Source organism: Sciurus vulgaris (assembly GCF_902686455.1).
Source record: "Sciurus vulgaris genome assembly, chromosome: 3".
In the NCBI taxonomy this organism is placed as follows: Eukaryota; Metazoa; Chordata; class Mammalia; order Rodentia; family Sciuridae; genus Sciurus; species Sciurus vulgaris.
In genome coordinates this window covers 157,477,358-157,499,260 of record NC_136463.1, presented here as the reverse complement: position 1 = coordinate 157,499,260, position 21,903 = coordinate 157,477,358, and the positions used below count along the sequence as shown (strand labels likewise).

General features: G+C 36.2%; 1 protein-coding gene and 1 long non-coding RNA gene across 4 annotated transcripts in view; one reads left to right on the top strand and one right to left on the bottom strand.

The window, feature by feature from the left end:
* PARD3B (par-3 family cell polarity regulator beta) overlaps positions 1–21,903 on the bottom strand; it is a 1,072,202-nt gene that overhangs the window by 722,206 nt on the left and 328,093 nt on the right. The gene's annotated exons all lie outside the window — the stretch shown is intronic.
* Positions 1–21,903, top strand: part of LOC306655923 — a 341,597-nt gene that overhangs the window by 10,192 nt on the left and 309,502 nt on the right. The window contains exon 2 of the long non-coding RNA XR_013762350.1: positions 12,653–13,315. This is a non-coding gene — a long non-coding RNA (uncharacterized lncRNA). The remainder of the gene's footprint in view (positions 1–12,652; positions 13,316–21,903) is intronic.

The window sequence follows — 21,903 nt, the reverse complement described above, 5'->3', positions numbered from 1 at the left end:
TGGTATGTCTGAATACAAGACCTAGAGAACTGAAATATAAATACAGTTGTGAAGACATTAACATTTCAGGCCAAAATAGTTTATTAAAAATAGACCAATAAAGAAAAAACATTTTTAAAATAATGTGTCATTGTGCAAATGATAATAATACCAATGTGCAATTAATTTCCTTAAATTTGTCTACGCATATTGAAATCTTTTCAATCTTCTCTTCCCTACATGTGCAATTAAGTACGAGTAAGGGTCATACCATGGTATCCTTTGTGGAGCAGTTTCAGGACCTTTCATAGATACGAACATTTGTGGGTACTCAAGTCCTTTATGTAAAATCATGTAATATTTGCATATGACCCAGGCACATCCTTCCCATGAACTTTTGCAGCTCAAGGTAACTCATAATGCCTAATGCACTATGTAAGTGTTGTATTGCTTAGGAAATAATGACAAGGAAAAAGTCTGTATGTATTCAGTACAGACAAAAATATTTTTAAATATATTCTCCATGTGTGGTTGGTGAATCCACAGACATGGAACTCATGTATACGGAGTACTGACTGTACTCATTTTGATGTGTTGGAGAGCATATGCTTACCAGGCAGCAATTTTTACATTAGACAAAAGTTCAAAGCCATTCAAATTTTATGATCTTCAACAATTAGATTCTGCTTTGGTCTCAGGCACTCAGAATATCAAGGATGTTAATAGTGGTTAAGGCATTAGAAAGTCTTTATTTAGTGTACCGGACATGGTAGAATGATATTTTTCAACTCCTTTCCTAATTAATTAGTAATTAATAGGACTGTAGTGTTTTACATATGTTCACAGTAATGGCTTCTCAAATTGTATTGTCATTAGTCACTCTTACAAGATACACACATTAATAATAAAAATAATATTGATGATGATTTCCATTAGTAACATTTGTTAAGAACTTCCAACGTGGCAAGAAATGCATAAACTGACATATACATGTTTTCAACTTGTCCTCCCAAATCTCTATGATATGGTAGTTTCCAAATGCTATCTCCACTTCATATATGTGTAATGGAAGTTTAGATGGATGGAATTAGCATATCCATTGGAATGCCTGTGCTATTCTAGCCCAGGTGGCCTGCCCTGAGAGGGAACTCGTCGATACACAATGCATCCATACACAGTCTTGGTTAACTTCCCAAGGTGGAACAGCATGGAGACCAAGACCCTCATTTGCTTTCACTGTGGATTCAATGTCAGTCCTTTACTTTGCTGACATGGAATTCATCCTCTTTCATAAAATCTAACCTTTAGTTATCTCATTTACTAATCATCCAAGGTAGAACCTCAAATAATAATACTACCTAGCATTTGAAGAATCCTATTTCACAGAAGAAACATACTCCAAGAATAATGTCAAAGGTCGTGCCACAGAAAACTGATTTAAGCGCAGCCTGAGTGAAGGCCTGTGCATGGCAGAACTTAAGTGCTTGTTGTTGAGAAGAGTCATAAAGAATTATCTGTGCTCAGATTTTATTTAAGGGGAATATTTACCACACAGTTAAATCAATAGTACTGTTATATGTGGGATGTTTACCTTTTCAGATTCTGTTTACAAAAAATAAAAGACAGTAGTGCTTCTGGTAGACCCTCTAAACTTAAGAAATACTTCCAGTAGTGTATTTCTAACTCCTTTGTTACTTCTTGCTTTCAAGTAACATACTGTTTTAATTATTACAATAAAAATAGCTCCCAGGAGTTTAAATAAAAATGCCAAGGTATGTTTACAAAAAAACTGATTGAGAATTAAATATTCTGAAGATAAACCACATTGTAGCAAAGTTAACATTAGTTCTTTTTCCTTACAATTCACTAAATTTGAATAAGTTTAGTTGTACATAACAGTAAATTTTATTAAAGAATATATGCAAGGAAAATATATTTTCTTAGCTAATTATTACAAAAATATGATGTTATTTATAGTATGAATGTATAGCGAATAAACAACTGTAAATTTTAAAAATCTCTGATATGAAACAATGCATGATAGATTAAAAAGAAAAGCTGGGTTATAAAATATTTTTGTGAATTATGTAAATTATGAGTTACACAAAACTATAAAGACACATAGCTATAACAATAAGCATCAATTTTAAGGTTTCTTAAAAAGTTTTTGGTTCAAAATTGCAAGATATTTCAAACTAGGCTGTACAAAATAGTTAAGTATGCAGCTTAAAAGAGCTAGAGCTAGTCTAGTTTTTCTTTCTTTAAATTCATTTTCAAACATATGCCTTAATTTGTCCAACATGAATGCACATTTGTAAATCCTTCCCTTCATATTACTCTTCATATATTTAATTTACTTAAAAAACTTTCTCCTTAATTGTTTATGTTCCCAAAAATGTTTAATCCAAATATTTGATACTAGTCTTTCCTTCAAAGAAATAAATTTCATTTTCCTTTAAAAATAAATTTATTTCCCCAAATCATGTAGATTCTTTTTGATAATCTTTCCTTTTATGAGCCAAAGATATTCTTTTATTGCTATTTGAAAACCACTCTCTCTCCTCCTTTTAATGTTGAGGAAACTAGAGTAAGAATGTTTGACTTGCCCATCAATGGAAAGTTAAGTGAAAAAAATAATAATAAAAGAAAAATGCTATGACTGTAATATGACTCTAGCCATATTTCTCTAATATTTCTAAAAAGTGAGTTTCAACATATTCTAACCCAGCTTTGCACTCCTTTCTCTGTTTTTCCTCACCTCAAACTATTTGTTTAAAGAAAATGTCTGTATAACATACAACCTTGCAAAAATGCAATTCCATTACTACAATTTCAACAGATTCAAGTAGAATACACACATTCTTTTCAAAGGACACCATTAATCTCTGAGTACCAACATGTATAATTCATCAAAAACTCTTAATGCCCTTTAAATCACCCAAAACTTTATAAATGTTATAAATAACATTAAACCCATTTCAAATTTCACTGCAACTACATAGTTGAATTGGCAACTTTTTTTTCTTACTAAAATAGTTTAATATCTTGTTTTTGAAAGGGTCATAGTCTTTTTCTATTTGAAAAACTTTTATTTATGCAATCATAAATGCAAATAATTACTATACCATAATTTCTCATTTTTAATCTATTATTTTATATTCTAAGTAAAAGATTTAATAAAAATATTCTGCTTTACTTGTAGCAATGGCTCTTTTATATCTATAAGGGATAGTCTCAAAGTATTTAATATGCATGTTTGTTAAATGCTTGTAATGTGGCTATCCTTGATTGAGATGTAATATGTACAAAATACATGTGAAATGTCAAGACTTAGTATTAAAATAGAATATAAGTTATCTCAATCATTTTTATATTGGTTACATACTGAAGTCATATTTTTTTGTATACTGAGTTAAATGAAATATATTAGTAAAGTTAATTGTTCTATTACTGTTTACATTTTAAAGTAGCCACTAGAAAATTTAAAGTCATATATATGGCTTATATGTTATTTCTTTTAGACAAGTCACATGTAGAATCTTTAGGTGCTGATGTTTGCTTGTTTATGGATTCATTATTCAAAGAGCATTGATTTAAATACTTGGTGCTATCTTATAAACATCTCTCCCTTAGGTGAAAGACCTTTACAATAAAAACTATAGAAGACTGAAGAAAGAAATTGAAGACCTTAGAAAATGGAAAGACCTTCTTTGTTCTTAGATAGGAAGAATATTGTAAAAATGTCAACATTACCAAAAGAGCTATACAGATTGATTGAAATTCCCACCAAAATATCAATTCCATACTTCACAAAACTAGAGAAAACAAACCTAAAATTCACATGGAAGAATAAAAGGCTCAGAATAGCTAATGTAATACTGAGCAAGAAGAGTGATACTGGAGGCATCACAATAACTGATCTCAAATTATACTACAGAGCTATCCTAACAAAAAAGCAGCAAAGTATTGGCACCAAGACAGACATCAAGACCAGTGGAATAGAACAGAGGACACAGAGACAAACCCACATCTTGCAGTCATTTGGTAACTTGACAAAGGAGCCAAAAAAGTACATTGGAGAAAAGGCAGCCTTTTAAATAAAAGATACTGGAAAAATTAAATATCCATATATAGAAGAATCAAATTAGATCCCTAACTCACTTAGCATCAAAGATTTGGGAATTAGACCAGAAACTCTGCAACTGCTAGAAGAAAACAAGGATCAACACTTGAACATATTGGTGCTGGCACCTACTTCCTTAACAAGACCCCGAAGGCTCAACAGATAAAATCAAACTTCAATAAGTGCAATGACATCAAATTAAAAAGCTTCTTCACAGCAAAGGAAATGGTTGAGAGTGTGAAGAGAACCTATAGAATGGGAAAAAATCTTTGCCAGCTACTCCTCTGAAAGAATTAATGTCCAGAATATACAAAGAACTTAAAAACTTTAATACCAAAAACAAACAAAACCAAATAATGTGATCAATAAATGGGCAAAAGAACTAAACAGACATTTCTCAAAAGAAGAAATACACAAATGGCCTACAAATATATGAAAAAAATGTATATCTCTAGCAAATTGGGAAATGCAAATCAAAACTACATTGAGATTTCATCTCATTCTAGTCAGAATGGCAATTATCAAGAAAACAAATAACAAATGCTGGCAAAGATACAGGGAACAAGATACACTTGTACATTGTGGGTGGGAATGCAAACTAGTACAACCACTCTGGAAAGCAGTATAAAGATTACTCAAAAAACTAGGCATGGAACCACCATATGACTCAGCTATCCTACTCCCCATTAATTTTGCAAAAGAATTAAACTCGGCACACTATAGTGACCAGCCACATGGATGTTCATGGCAGTGTAACTCACCATAGCCGAGATATGGAACCAGCCCAGGTTTCTGTCAATAAAAGAATGGATAAAAAAAATGTGGTATATATACACAGTGGAGTTTTATTTGGCCATAAAGAAGAATGCAATCATAGCATTTACCAATCAGTAAAGGGAAATGGAGAACATCATGCTAAGTGAAATAAGCCAGACTCAGAAAACTAAGGGTCAAATGTTTTTCCTTATTTGTGGAAACGAGAGCAAAGTTGGGGCACAAAGGGGGATAGGGTAGTTATCAAAAGATAGAAGGAAGAGCAGTCGAGTAGAAGGCAGCAAGAGGCAGGAGGGACAGAAAGGAGAGAAAATATGAGATGAATTTGACAAAATTACACCACGAGCATGTGTAAATACACCATGTGTTAGATTCTACCTGTATATATCTCTATAAAGCGTCAATTAAAAATATGTAAATAAATGAGTGAAAGGAAGACCAGTAGAGGAAGGAGAATAAGAGAAAGGAGAAGGGGAGGGGAAGTGGGAGCACCTGTGGCTAAACACAGTCCTTGGAGTAGAATGGAGTAGTAGTAGCCCTCAAGGAATGCTGGTGATCAGAGGGAGGGGAAACACTCCGAGTCAAAGGACAGAGCGTGCTTGGCGACCTTGGAGCATGAATGGCAACCGTGAATATTAGAAATAAGCAACTGTGTTTGGTTCGGGCACTATTTGTCTGTGTAGAAAGGGGAGATGGAAGAGGAAGGCAGGAGTGAGAAAACTCGAGGAGTGCCAGAAAAGAAAGTAAATAAATATATCATGTGCAGACATGTGCAGTTGTGTAAGAATGTGTAGGCTGCATGTGCACACGTGTGCACACACACACGCGCGCGATACAAATGATGGTAGAACTCTTAGGAGCACATTTCAGTTCTTGTACCATCTTTTATTTTTCTATTACCAAACATTCTAGAAAACAGAAAAGAAATTGGCAGTCCACAAAACTACATACATGTGAAATGGTAAAAACTCTAAGCTCTAAATATTTTTTTTCCTCAAAAAGAAATGAAAGGAAGAGCCTGACCTCCACTTCTATAACTTAAAAAAGCATTTGTAGAAATATGTAGATGTCAGAATATGCAGCTGGTGTCAAAGCCTGGTCTTTTTTCTAGGAATTTCCTCTCTTCTCTGTATCCCAGGCAAAAAGGGTTCCATCAATTTACACAAAATGTTCCTTGGCAGAGAGTCCCTTCTGTTCATCACAGGCTGCCAAGAGCCAGCTCCCAAATGGTGGCTGGCTGATTCTTCCTTCACCTGCAAAATCCAGATCAATATGTGATCTTTAGCAAAAAAAATTTAATCTAAGTGAAAACGAACAAGATTGGTAAATATTAAGCTTGATTACATGGTGTGAATGGAAAGAGGGTGAGTCACACAAAACTCCAGCAGGTCTTTTAAAATATGGAATGCATTATAATAATAAAGTAACCTGAGGATATAGTTCAGAGAAGAATGTGGCTGGTTTTCAATGAGACGGCAGTAAGCTCTTACTGCAGTGTGGCAAGCATCTCTTAATAAAGCAATATTAGAATCTGTCCAGTGAAAATATTTGTGTTATTTGGAACACTGATTAAAACATTTTGTGCAGGATCCAGCACAGGAGTGCTATATACTATGCAAGACCCATTGTGGCACTTGGCAGAAAATAAATCATCGAGCTCTAAAATCTGCTGTGGTTGCTGTCTTCATTACAGAGACCTTGCACGAAGCATACAAAAACATCTATAATGTTTACAGCACCTGGATGCCTGTACTATTAAACATCAATACAATCTGTGTTCATATCATCTCCATGCTAATCAGATCGATTACTACTGATATACTGTCTTGTCACAGTATCACAATGCTAATCAAACAAATGGAGCTATGGGAAGATGATTCGGATATATAGGTATTTAATAGCACACTGTAATAAAAGAAAAAGACTCAACAGAAAACACACAAGGTACAGCTGTGTCACGGGCAGGCTGATTCCTTGTCAAGTCCTGGGTGGTGCTGCTGTAATTTTGTCAGGAGCCATTAAAAGGGGGAATATAATACAGTCTGATGCCATAAAATGGACTTGAAAGGGAAATGAGATTACTGCTTCTGCTTAACATGGAAGAGGTAATTAGCTGCACAGGTAATTAGATACAGATTCCTAGAATGTCCTGGTGGAGGCAGTGGATGATGGCAAGAGACGTTATCTCGTGCCTATTGAAAAGGATCAATGTCACAGTTGTTTTAGATACAAAACAACATCCACCATGGAAAACAATATCCTCCAGACAGCAAGATGCTGGAGTAGCTGCAGTAAAACCTGCTACCACTTAATAAAAATGAACAAGAAAGGATGGGAGGGGCAATGGGGCAAGCAGGGACATCTTGGATTCCCTATCGCTAGACAGCCTTAGGCCACGTGCGTATCTGTCTTAATTGTAACTTTGGACACTCTGGGTCAAACATGTCTCCTGACCTTTCTCAGCTAGTTTTGTTTGCAGCAAAATACTCACACAAAACTAATGAGGGTGGAGGGCAATCAATGCCAGTACACAATCATGAAAAATCCATGAACATATAATTCCTTTATTTAATGATTCAATACATTTAATGTATGTGTAATGTATACACATTTTGTCCAGAAGTACATATTTCATCAGTGAAGATAGTGTTAGCTGTGGACAGGGACACAAGTTAAACTTCTTGACTGGGTACTGAAATTTATTTCCTCCTACTATCAGGAAAGCAGCAAAGCACCCTAAACCACCCTCCTGGTCCATATAGTGCCAACTTCCACTTATTCATTCAATAAATATTTGAGAAATGCCCACTATAGATGCAAATTTGAATCAAAGAATACATTCATGGACATACTTAGGCCACCACACCAAGACATGGCACTAGACTGCCAGCTGAGAGCCATATGGATTGAAGTGTGCTGAGTGCTACTCTGTGGGCACACAGAGCACAGTAAAGCCTGCATTCCATTGCAGTAAAGCAGATAGCCCCAGAGAACACATACCAAAAATCACATAAAACTTTCCCCCCAAAAAAAGAAAGAAAGAAAAAAAAAAAAAACTACCTGTTTTTTAAGGATGCCTTTTTTTAAAAAAAAAAAAAAAACCACATCATATAATTCAGAAGTTTTAGAATCAGCATTTTTGGGTAATAGATTAGAGTGCTTCCCCACTGTATGCCTATTAGAAATCCAGTTTGTTAATTAGTGAGAGGAGACTTCCAGTTGTGCTATTCTGGAAGAGTCCTAACATCTTCCAGTTTCTGGAATCAGTGGTGAGCTACATGGGAAACACAGGAGTAAGTATTCTGATACTTTGAATGGCCATTGGAGGAATGCCTGGCCAAGACAACAGGCTGCTGGACATCACTTGACATCATGAACTTCAGGCAATCAATACTCACCATTTTGTCTAAATGTTCATAAAATTCTTTTGTATCATGTTTCTTCTCAGATAGCAGAATGATACCTACAACTTGCTGGCTTTCAACAGTTCTTTTGACAGGGATGTCTTTATGGACACTATGCAAAGAGGCCCCATGCTTTGCTTGGCTTAATGTTGCCATTGTTCTAGTTTACAACACTGAACCCATGTTCCCATTGTGCACTGGGCTCTGCATGTTATGTAGTTCCTACTGGTCATGAGGATGGTGGCAAATATCGATATCCCTTTTACATAGGGTAGAGAGAACTGCCTTCCTCATCACAAGGCATAAGGAGAGTCAAGGTGAAGAAGCAGCAGCAGAGACCTTGCAAAGAATCCAAGCCTTACTGGTGGAAAGGATGTGAAGCAATGGATTTGGTGTGCTCAGATCTGGAATAGAATGACCCTGAAGGATAAAGCAGTCTAGAAAGCCAATGAAAGATCTGTCCATCGTCTAAGGTTTTCTCCAATTTCTTTCTTGAGTGTTCTGTAGTCTTCATTGTAGGGGTATTTTCACCTCTTTTGTTAGATTGATTCCCAAGTTTTTTTTTTTTTTTTTTTTTTGAGGCTATTGTGAATGGGGTAGTTTTTCTACTTTCAGTGGATTCATCACTGCTGTATAGAAATGCATTTGATTTATGGGCGTTGATTTTATATCACACTACTTTGCTGAATTCATTTATGAGTTCTAGAAGTTTTCTGGTAGAATTTTTTGGATCTTTTAAATACAGAATCATATCATTGGCAAATAGTGATAGTTTGAATTCTTCTTTTCCTATTTGAATTCCTTTAATTTCTTTCCTCTAATTGCTCTGGCTAAAGTTTCTAGGACTATGTTGAATAGAAATGGTAAAAGAGGGCATTCCTGTCTTGTTCTAGTTTTTAGAGGGAATGCTTTCAATTTTTCTCTAAAGAATGATGTTGGGAGGATGCGGGGCAAAAGACAGACTCATACATTGCTAGTGGGAATGCAAATTGGTACAACCATTATGGAAAGCACTATGGAGATTCCTCAGAATACTCGCAATGGAACCACCATTTGACCCAGTTATTCCACTCCTTATTTTATACCCAAAGGATTTTTAAATCAACATACTAAAGTGACACAGCCACATCAATGTTTATAGCAGCTCAATCTACAATAGCTAAACTATGGAACCAATCTAGGTGCCCTTGAACAGATGAACGAATAAAGAAAATGTGATATATATACACAATGGAATATTACTCAACCTTAAAGAAGAATGAAATTATGGCATCTGAAGGTAAATGGATGGAGTTAGAGAATATAATGCTAAGTGAAATAAACCAATCCCCAAAATCCAAAGGTCAGATGTTTTCTCTGATTGTGGACGCTAACTCACAATAAGGGGGAGAAGGGTAGGGAAAAATAGAGATACTTTGGATTAGGCAGAGGGAAGTGAAGGAAGGGGAGGGTTTGTGGGAGCAGGAAGGATGGTAGAATAATTTGGACATTATTACCCTATGTACATATATAACTATATGACCAGTGAAATTCTATACCATGTACAACCAGTAGAATGAGAAGTTATACTCCATATATGATCTGTCAAAATGCATTCAACTATAATTTATAACTAATTAGAATAAGTAAAATTTTTTAAAAAAGAAAGCCAAGGAAAGAGCAGCATGGCTTACGCAGGGTTTCACTATAATGCAGGATCATCATTGCATGCACAAGCTTTGACCTCTGATTGTCTAGTGATACTTTAACCATTCATCCCACCCTGTCATGGGCATATATATCCCTCTAATGATTTTATCTGGGGGATAAAAAGTCTATTGAAAGTATTGTCTGTAATTGTTTAGTTTATAGAATGCACCAGTCTTAATGTTTCACAAATGATCTGGTTATTCTTTTCCACTCTAACTTTTGTTTTTCTTTGTATTTCAGTGTGTTCTCAAAAGCTTATATTCTCATGACCAACAGATTTTTCTTGGATTTCATCATTGTGACTCCTTCACACCTTCAGACTTATGTTCTCCTTGATACTGACTTCAAGACCTATGCATTTCTTACTTCTGTGAAACAGTTCTCTCTGGGTTTTCTCTCTCCTTTTCTAGAACATCCTGGTCCACTTATCACTTTGTATCATCATCCCTCATCCAGCTCTCTGACCTCTTCTATTGGGACCACTTCAGGACTAGTATCCTCAGCCTTCTTGTTGAATCTCACTACACATTCATACATGCTCACTCTTTCCACAATGTCCAGGAAAGCTTTGATGTTTTACAACACTTTGTAACTCCTCTGCTCCCTGAAAAACCAGTGCTTGTTCCTGTCAATTCACTTCTGCCCTTTGAACCCCAGCTTCCTCTCTACACTGCTGCTTCTCCACTCTCCAGTGTCCACTTACCTCCCGGCTCTTCTCTTACCATGCCTCCCATTTGGATCTGGGGGACCTAAAATGCCTATGAACTCTCATATATTCCTCAAAACTGGACTCAAATTTCGCCTCCTCTCTGAAAACTTTTCTGGCTACGCATACGCACACAGAGCCCTTCACCGTTAACTCACAGAATCCAGAGTTCATCAACGTTCAGGACTGCAACATTCACCGTTTCATCTGATACCTGTTGCAGGGTTGCTCTGCATCACTACTTGGCTTTTCCTGAGTCTTCATTTTAAGTCTTCAGTTACATTCTGTTCTGCTTGAAGACATGGATGGCTTTAAATGTGCAACAAGGCAAAAAGGATTTAAAATGGAGCCTTATATAAAACAGTGCTCTACTAATATTGTTAAAGAAAATAGAATTCCCACTCACAGCAATTTGGCCTTCCTTTGATTCATTGAGTAGTTTACCACTAAACTAAACTAAAATAAAATAAATTAATTTTACTTTTAGTGTGGTTTAATTTTTGAGTGTTTTGCTTATAAAACTTGCTCTAACTAGCCAACATGCAGAAGAGATATCCCAAAAGTGGTTGGGCTACAGTCTAGATGAACAGCTATCACCATTTCCCTGTGCAAATAACAGACAGACAATGGCTTCAGCTTCAGTAATATTCCTCTAATGCTTTTTAAACAAAGATGTATGCAGGCAGCGAGAGACCCAGCTTCTGAAACAGGCTTAAATAAAAATAATCACATTGTTTTAGGATAGAAGATTGTGTTTAATTGGTAATTTGTGGGTTCTCAGATCGAAACACACTACTGTGGATTCTAATGCTCCATTAATAAATGAATTACAGTAATATAATCCAATTACTATTCATCTCAATTGAACAGATAACTTTCCCTAAACAAAAACAAAGGAACCAAAGCGATTCAGTTTACCTATTCTTGAACAGATGGAACTGAAAACTGATTTTAAAAAATAATGCCAAACCATCGCAACGGGTTTGCTACATAAAATGCTCAGTGCAATGATACATACCCTGTGGGCCTTTGAAAAATACCTCAACTGCCTGCCAGACACTGGAAGTGACTACTAGGCAGTCACAGTCATTAGGCTAAAGTCTCATCTAAAAAAATTGCCTTTGTTTGACACCCTGATGTTAAATGAACCAACTGTCTTACCACCTCTCAAAGGACAAGAATCCCCCCATTTCTCATCTCCAGATCATTTTTAGTCCACAGAAGACAATTTTACTCTTTAGCTGCCCCTGCTAGTCCAAAATGACTCAAATAGTTTTTATGGGGCTATTTAGCACTGAAGAGATATTATTGATTATGTTTATTTGCATGGTTTCAAATGTTGTATAGACATCAAACTCAAATATTTTTAATTTTTGTATCCTGCACCTCTATAACAGATCCAAGCAGTCCCTTCTTAATAACACTGGGTATTCTCCTTTGTTAAAAATTAGTATGAGCCTAAAGAACATTAATCAGACCTGTCAAGTGTGACAGAAGTACACAGGCTAAAGAATAACTCATAAAACATCAGGACCCAAAGTCCTGGCAAGCAGCACCCAGGCATTCTCTAAATAAGATCGCACAGCATTTCCAATTTTTACTGGAGATACTGGTGCCAGAGCAGTGGTGACAGCTCTCTTGATGTTTCACAATGGGGATCAAATGCGTATGCTGTGACGGATGGCATGATTTATCATGGGAACACATAACATGATTTTTAGCTCTGGTTTATGGAAAAGCATAAAGATACTACTTGTCTCCTTATACTCTCTGTGAAAATGAAACTCAGGAAAGACTCACTAGATGCCTTGGTCTTGTCTTCTTTGATAATTGGGTCAACTTGACAAATGTTTTATGGGTTTTGTTAACACAATTACAAGTTTACAAATAATTTATAAGATGGTTTGACTAAGTATCAAACTTGTGAAGAGAAGAAAGTTAAGGAAACTGAGCTTGCAATTTGGTTCTTCTCTGTAGGTAACCAAGAACATGTTAACACCACTTGGAAAATGAAGCGTGGGAGAAAAGAATTTGTGCTGGCGAAGATCATCCTGCGGAGAAGCTGTGTCAACACACAGCAGAGAGTTCAGAGGAACAATGCGGGGCTCATTCGGCAGCCCTTCCACAAACATTTATTGAGAAACCACCGAGTATGCTCAATTCTCCCTGGGATATGAAACTAGAGTCCACGACTACACGGTTTTTCACAATTTAACTTTGAAATCAAACACATATACAAGCAACTAGGTATGTGATACATGTTATAATATATTCTCTGCAATTAATAATCAGGTTCAACAATTTCCAACATCTATGTGTTTTTTACCAATCTTTATGTAGCACAAGCCCATATTTTGAGTGAAGTTCCAGTTTATTAATCTGTGGCTGCTTTTCTTATCTTTATAATATAAATAATGTGATCTACCTCAAATAACTTTCATGAGAATGAAACAAACATGTGCCATGACTAGAATAACTGGTGTTCTGAGAAAAAACAACAACAACAACAAAAAACACTATCACACACACATTTGCTTCATGTTTATAAAAAACCCTTTGCAATTTCTAGAGGAAGTCTTCTGTTCTTTTAGGAGTGTTATGCTTTATTTGGAAAAATCGAGATTAAAAAAAGGAACACATGTTGGTTACCAAACCATAATTCTATTTACAAGTATTCAAATTGTAAAACTTTCACTTCATTTTTCTTCAGTAATGACCTGTTTCATTTATTGCAACAGTTGCATTTCAAATTTGTGGATATAATCCATTAATATTTTTCATCCCATTGGTTCTTCTCTCATTAGCAACCATCTCATTTGCCATGGTCCTGTAAGATTAAGTGGGTTCTCAGATACGTCCTATCTATTGCTACTGAAGAGGATTAACTTTTTGATTTTTAAATTGACACATAAAAATTCTACATATGTGTGGGTACCCTAGAATGAGGCAGGAGAATAGTGAGTTCAAAACCAACCACCTCAGCAACAGTGAGTTGCTAAGCAACTCAGTGAGACCCTGACTCTAAATAACATAAAATAGGGCTGGGGATGTGGCTCAGTGGTCGAGTGCCCTTGAGTTCAATCCCTGGTATGTACCCACCAAAAATCCTTTCTACTAGATGTTTGAAAAAAAAAACATCTATATATACACACATATATATATACACACACATATATATATATAAAACATATATATATACACACACATGTATATTAGATGTTGATAGAACTTTATTTTTTATTCATTTACTTATATGTGGTGCTGAGAATCAAACCCAGTGCCTCACACTTGCTAGGCAAGCGCTCTACCACTGAGCCACAAACCCAGCTTCTAGCTTTTTACAAGTATATATTACCATAATTTGGATCTGAAATGTCCCATAAAGGATCTCATGTGGAAGGTTTTGTCTCTAGCTAGGCCCTATTGAAGAAGGGAGGGGACTATAACAGGTGTAGACTAGTAGGAGGTCTCTCATTATTAGAGGCATAGCCTTGAAAGGGATATGGGAACCCCATTTTGCTACAATAAAGAAAAACTGATTAAGACATACACATGTATGTTCATTACCTATAGTCACCCTACTGTTCAACAGAAAACCAGCACTTATTTCTTTTGAGAAGCCTTTTAATCCTGTAAGAGATGGAGGATGTAGCTACTACCCTGTATTTATTCCCCCAAAGAAAATATAGTTATGCATCTGAACACAGAAAACAAACCACTGGTCAAAAACAAAGCAATAAACAATTTAGATTTCAACAGTAGTTTAAAAAATAGAACAGTTACTGCTAGAGACAAAATGTTGGTGAGGTTGAGGAGGAGAAAGAGGATGGTGGTGATAATTTTAAAAGTTTGTTGACTACAGGCTACATGGGAGGTACTGATGTCTTCTCAAGTTCTTCCTTGGTAAAGTCGTAAATCAAAATGAAGTAATTGTAAACAGTTGGTTTCACAGTCCAGCTTTATATTTGAGACTAAGGTTCAGAGAGGTTAAAAAAATCCACGCAAAGTTACGTAGTTCTGATAAAGCAATAAATCCGGGGTTTAAACCCAGTTTCTCACTGGTTCCTAAGCCCACTACTTCCCAGCATCAATATAAAAACAGATAATGATGACAATGAGGGTACTTCAACAAACATTTTTACTACACATTTCCAGAGATATTGAGACAATATATAAATGCTTTTTTACCTGCTATTCCAAACAGATTGGAGAAAATTAAGGAATGATTTCTAGACATGGACTACTAGGCATCTTTACAAAAGCATAGGTAGTTCATTCTCCTCCTAGAAGAGTCCAGTTCTCTTTTCCCCATTAAATGGTTGCAAAGACTAGGTTTGGAATGACTCCTTCAATCCTTCCAGAATGTGAAACTCATCTTGAATGGTATCTTAAGGTTTGAGGTTAATTCTCTGAGGTTCAGTTGCAGCATTTTAGAATCTGTGGAGATTTACAATCACCCAACCTCCCTCAAAAGCTTTCTAAGTCAGTGAAGAAGAGGAAGAACACAATTTTGCATTTCTCCTTAGCTTTCAAGTGAGGCCATGCTTACCATGTGTTGCACTGAGTAGCAGGTTACAAACCAAGGTCATGAGGTGGAAAGACTCTGTGGTGGGGCCCCTAGTTTGAAACCCACAGAATCAGCCTGCAGTCTTCCATGTGATGATTTGTCAAGGAGCGCAATTACCATACATTTGGAGTCCTTTGTGAAGAACGAAGGAAGGGAGACAAAGAGGCAATCTACAGATAAAGTTATCGTGAGTTGTTTGCCAAAAAACAAACAAACCTGATGGCAAAGCCATCCATTGGCATCTCTAGGTTACCCAATATAATGCTAAGTTTTAGGAGGATAATAGAAGGATTATTTGATTATTATTCTCATGAAATCTGCAATTTAGGAAAAATATTTAAAGCCACTGTGTAATTTGTTGTTGTTGTTGTTGTTGTTGTTGTTATGACCAAAATACCCAAGGAGAACAAATGAGAGGAGGAAGTTTGTTTTGGGTTCGTGGTTTCAGAGGTTTAGTACATGGTGGGTCAACGCTATTGCTCTAGGTCAAGATGTGAGAGAACCTCATGGTGGAATGGTGTGGTGGAAGAATGCTGCTCTATTCATGGGGGCCAGGAAGGAGAGAGAGAGAGAGAGAGAGAGAGAGAGAGAAATGCCTGCAGGGAACTACAGGGAAGATGTACCATCCCAGGGCACAGCCCAGTAACCTAGTCATTCCATACCTGCCTATAATTACCATGCAGTTAGTCAGACTAGGTGGACTATTAGGTCACAGCTCTCATAATCCAATTATTTCACCTCTGAATATTCCCCCATTAATGTCGAAGCTTTTGTGGGATACGTTCAAACCATAAAAATAGCAACTTAGCACTAAATTTAATGATAGTACTCTGCATGTAAAGTAACTAGAGTACTGGCAGACCACAGAGATTTCCCACTGGATTCATACTTCAAGGAAACAGAGGAATGTTACCAATTTTTAAAAATGGGCACTTGAAACTTTCCTAGATGGCACAAAGGTTTGAAAGTAAAATCAACACTAATTGTTTTACCTTCATGGTAGTCCAACTCAGTCGCCAGTCTCATACTTCAGCTGTTCTATGTCTTGTGAGAGGAAATATGAGGCATACCTGTGAGCAGGTCTGAGCAGAGGGGTGCACTGCCTTGCACCAGAATGCCTCAGAGATGCTTCATGCAGGGCTCCAAGTATCTACTGGACTCTCTAAACAGGGTTAGAGTTAGGGTTAGGGTTAAAGAGGTAGCAAGTCTTTCAACATGGGTCTAGCTTGGCCCTCCCAGGACATATAAGACTCAGGGAGAGTACAAAAGAATCCATTTATCTCTCTGGATGAGGAAGAGAGAGGACCAGACAGGAAGAACTGATGCCTGCCCCCCCACGGGGGTATTCCGGATTATTGTTCACTAGCCTGGTCTCTGAACAGTCTCGTCCTCCTTTACCACTATCCTCAGACAAGGCATTGTTTTAAATACACAGAGAACCTCAGAGATTCCTCCATTCATCAGGCCTGGACACCAGGAATTTTCCTTTTTAAAAAAACACTTCAGAATCAGTTCAGAATACCACCGTCAGGGATCATCTACCAAGGTCAAGAGTTCCTCTTATTTCTCAGATTGATAAACGCAAGTTAAAATGACTAATTTCCTCAGTCACTGAAAGTAACAGTGGTAATTCAGGACTAAAAGGAAAAAAAACAGAGATTTGTCTTTTTTAAAATTTTTTTAGTTGTAGATGGACACGATACCTTTATTCATTTATTTATTTTTTATGTGGTGCTGAGGATTGAACCCAGCCCCTCACACAGGCTAGACAAGTGCTCTACCACTGATCTACAACCCCAACTCTCTATTTTATTAAATTTTGTCAATGTATAAATAATGTTATATATAAAATGTACAGCAACCTCCTGAACAAATGCCTGCCAATTATGTCTACCAACTTAAGGATAGTGAGCTTTGTTAGTGCGCTCTGTATGAAGGAAATAAAAAAAGACACGTAATTTAATTCTGCCTTTAAAATATTTTTTTCAGATGTAGATACACACACATGCTCTCATATGCATACATACACACACTCAGAAACAAGCTGCTCAACAAACAAACAAAAAGTATGTATTAACCATATTGGCATACTTTTTTTTTATTGTAAACAAATGGGATACATGTTGTTTCTCTGTACATGGAGTAAGGGCATACCATTTGTGTAATTATAAATTTACATAAGGTAATTTTGTTTGATTCATTTTGTTATTTTTTCCTTTCCCCCAACCCCTCCCACCCCTCTTTTCCCTCTGTACAGTCCTTCCTTCTTCCATTCTTCCTACCCTCCCTAACCCTCACATTAAATCTAACCCTAACCCTAACACTAACCCCTCCCACCCCCCCTATGTGTCATCATCTGCTTATCAGCAAGATCATTCGTCCTTTGGTTTTTTGAGATTGGCTTATCTCACTTAGCATGATTTTCTCCAATTTCATCCATTTGCCTGCAAATGCCATAATTTTATCATTCTTTATGGCGGAGTAATATTCCATTGTATATATACACCAGTTTCTTTATCCATTCATCAATTGAAGGACATCTAGGTTGGTTCCACAATCTGACTATTGTGAATTGAGCAGCTATGAACATTCATGTGGCTGTATCTCTGTAGTATGCTGATTTTAAGTCCTTTAGGTATAGGCCAAGGTGTGGGATAGCTGGTCAAATGGTGGTTCTATTCCAAGCTTTCTGAGGAATCTCCATACTGCTTTCCAGAGTGGCTGCACTGATTTGCACCCCACCAGCAATGTATGAGTGTACCTTTTTCTCCACATCCTCGCCAACACCTATTGTTGCTTGTATTCTTGATAATCGCCATTCTAATTGGGGTGAGATGGAATCTTAGGGTAGTTTTGATTTGCATTTCTCTTATTACTAGAGAGGTTGAACATTTTTTCATATATCTGTTGATTGCTTGTACATCTTCTTCTGTGAAGTGTCTGTTATTTCCTTAGCCCATTTGTTGATTGGATTATTTGTATTCTTGGTGTAGAGTTTTTTGAGTTCTTTATAGATTCTGGAAATTAGCGCTCTTATCTGAAGTATGAGTGGCAAAGATATTCTCCCACTCTGTAGGCTCTCTCTTCACATTACTGATAGTTTCCTTTGCTGAGAGAAAGATTTTTAGTTTGAATCTATCCCAGGTGTTGATTCTTGCTTTTATTTCTTGTGCTATGGGAGTCCTGTTAAGGAAGTCTGATCCTAAATCGACATGTTGATGATTTGGACCAGGGTCTCTGGTCTGATTCTGAGGTCCTTGATCCATTTTGAATTGAGTTTTGTGCAGGGTGAGAGATAGGGGTTTAGTTTCATTCTGTTGTATATAGATTTCTAGTTTTCCCAGCACCATTTGTTGAAGAGACTGTCTTTTTCTCCATTGTATATTTTTGGCCCCTGTGTCTAGTATGAGAAAATTGTATTTATTTGGGTTTGTGTCCATGTCCTCTATTCTATACCATTGATCTACCTTTCTATTTTGATACCAATACCATACCGATTTTGTTACTATTGCTTAGTATTGCAATACCCACTGCTTTACTCTTTCTGCAGAGGATTGCTTTAGCTATTCTGGGTTTCTTATTCTTCCAGATGAATTTCATAATTGCTTGCTCTATTTCTGTAAGGTACACCACTGGGATTTTAATTGGAATTGCATTGAATCTGTATAGCACTTTTGGTAGTATGGCCATTTTGACAATACTAATTCTGCCTGTCCAAGAACATGGGAGATCTTTACATCATCTAAGATTTTCTTTAATTTCTTTCTTTAGTGTTCTGTAGTTCTCATTGTAGAGGTCTTTCACCTCTTTTGTGAGATTGATTCCCAAGTATTTTATTTTTTTCGAGGCTATTGTGAAAGGGGTAGTTTTCCTAACTTCTCTTTCTGAAGATTCATCACTTATGTATAAAAATGCATTGGATTTATGAGCATTGATCTTGTTACCTGCTACTTTACTGAATTCACCTATGAGTTCTAAAAGTTTTCTGGTGAAATTTCCGAGTTCCTCTAAATATATAATCATGTCATCAGCAAACAGGGATAGTTTGAGTTCTTCTTTTCTATTCATATCCCTTTAATTTCTTTGGTTTGTCTAATTGCTCTGGCTAGAGTTTCAAGGACAATGTTAAATAGAAGTGGTGAAAGAGGGCCACCCTGCCTTGTTCCAGTTTTTAGGGGAAATGCTTTCAGTTTTTCACCATTTAGAATGATGTTGGCCATGGGCTTAGCATAGATGGCCTTTACAATGTTAAGGAATGTTCCCACTGTCCCTATTTTTTCTAGTGTTTTGAGCATGAAGGGATGCTGTATTTTATCGATTGCTTTTTCTGCATCTATTGAAATAATCATGTGATTCTTAACTTTAAGTCTGTTGATATGGTGAATGACATTTATTGATTTCCAGATGTTGAACCAACCTTGCATCCCTGGGATAAAACCCACTTGATCGTGGTGCACTATCTTTTTAATATATTTTTGTATGTGATGTGCTAAAATTTTGTTGAGAATTTTTGCGTCCATGTTCATTAAGGATATTGGTCTGAAATTTTCTTTCCTCGATGTGTCTCTGTCTGGTTTAGGTATCAGGGTGATATTGGCTTCAGAGAATGAGTTTGGGAGGGTTCCCTCCTCTTCTATTTCATGGAATACTTTGAGGAGTATTGGAATGAGCTCTTCTGTAAAGGTTTTGTAGAACTCGGCTGAGAACCCATCTGGTTCTGGACTTTTCTTTGTTGGTAGGCTTTTGATGACCTCTTCTATTTCTTTGCTTGAAACTGATTTATTTAAGTTGTGTATATCCTCCTCGTTCAGTTTAGGTAATTCATATGTCTCTAGAAACTTGATGTCTTCGAGGTTTTCTGTTTTGTTGGAATATAGATTTTCAAAATAGCTTCTAATTATGTTTTGTATTTCACTCCTGTCTGTTGTGATATTTCATTGTTCATTCCGGATTTTAGTAATTTGAGTTTTTTCCCTCTTTCTCTTTGTTAGTGTGGCTAAGGGTTTATCAATTTTGTTTATTTTTCAAAGAACCAACTCTTTATTTTGTTAATTTTTCTGAATGTTTCTTTTGTTTCAATTTTGTTGATTTTGGCTCTGATTTTAACTACTTCCTGTCTTCTACTACTTTTCGTGTTGACCTGATCTTCTTTTTCTAGGGCTTTGAGCTGTAGTGTTAAGTCGTTTCTTTGTTGATTTTTACTTCTTTTGCTGAATGCGCCCCATGAAATAAATCTTCCTGTAATACTACTTTCATAGTGTCCCAGAGATTTTGATATGATGTGTCTTTGTTCTTGTTTACTTCTACGAATTTTTTTATTTCCCTCCTAATGTCTTCTGTTATCCATTCATCATATAATAGCATATTATTTAATCTCCAGGTATTGGAGTTTTTCTGTTTTTTATTCTGTCATTTATTTCTAATTTCAATCCATTATGATCTGATTGAATACAAGGTAGTATCTCTATTTTCTTGTATTTGCTAACAGTAGCTTTGTCGCATAAAATATGGTCCATTTTAGAGAAGGATCCATTTGCTGCTGAGAGAAAGTGCATTTGTTCTTTGTTGGGAGGTATATTCTATATATGTCCATTAAGTCTGAATTGTTGATTGTGTTATTGAGATCTATGGTTTCTTTATTCAATTTTTGTTTGGAAGATCTATGCAGTGGTGAGAGAGGTATGTTAAAATCGCCTAGTATTATTGTGTCGTGGTCTATTTGATTTCTGGAATTGAGAAGGATTTGTTTGACATACATGGATGAGCCAATGTTCAGGGCATAGATATTTATGATTGTTATGTCTTGCTGATTTATGCTTCCCTTAAGCAGTATGAAATCTCCTTCATTATCCCTTCTGACTAGTTTCGGTTTGAAGTCCACATTCTCTGAAATGAGGATGGATACTCCAGTGTTTTTGCTGTGTCCATGTGCATGGTATGTTTTTTCCCATCCTTTCACCTTTATTCTATGGGTATCTCTTTGTATGAGATGTCTCTCTTGCAGGCAGCATATTGTTGGATTTTTCTTTTTAATCCAATCTGCCAGTCTATGTCTTTTGATTGATGAGTTCAGGCCATTAACATTCAGGGTTATTATTGTGATATGATTTGTATTCCCAGTAATTTGACTCATTTTTGTTTTTTGACATGATTTGGTTTCTCCTTTATTTGGCCATTCCTTTAGGCTAGTTCCTCCCGTTGCTGATTTGCATCGTTGTTTTTCATCTCTTCCTCATGGAATATTTTGCTGAGAATGTTCTGTAATGCCAGCTTTCTCTTTTTAAATTCTTTTAGCTTTTGTTTATCATGGAAGGATTTTATTTCGTCATCAAATCTGAAAGTAAGTTTTGCTGGGTATAAGATTCTTGGTTGGCATCCATTTTCTTTCAGGGCTTGGTTAATGTTGTTCCAGGCCCTTCTAGCTTTTAGGGTCTGGCTGAAAAATCTGCTGATATTCTTAATGGTTTCCCCCCGAATGTAATTTGATTCTTTTCTCTCGCAGCCTTTAAAATTCTGTCTTTATTTTGTATGTTAGGCATTTTCATAATCATGCACCTTGGTGTGTGTCTGTTGTAATTTTGTATATTTGGAGTCCTATAAGCCTCTTGTACTTGGTTTTCCATTTCATTCTTCAGATTTGGGAAATTTTCTGATATTATTT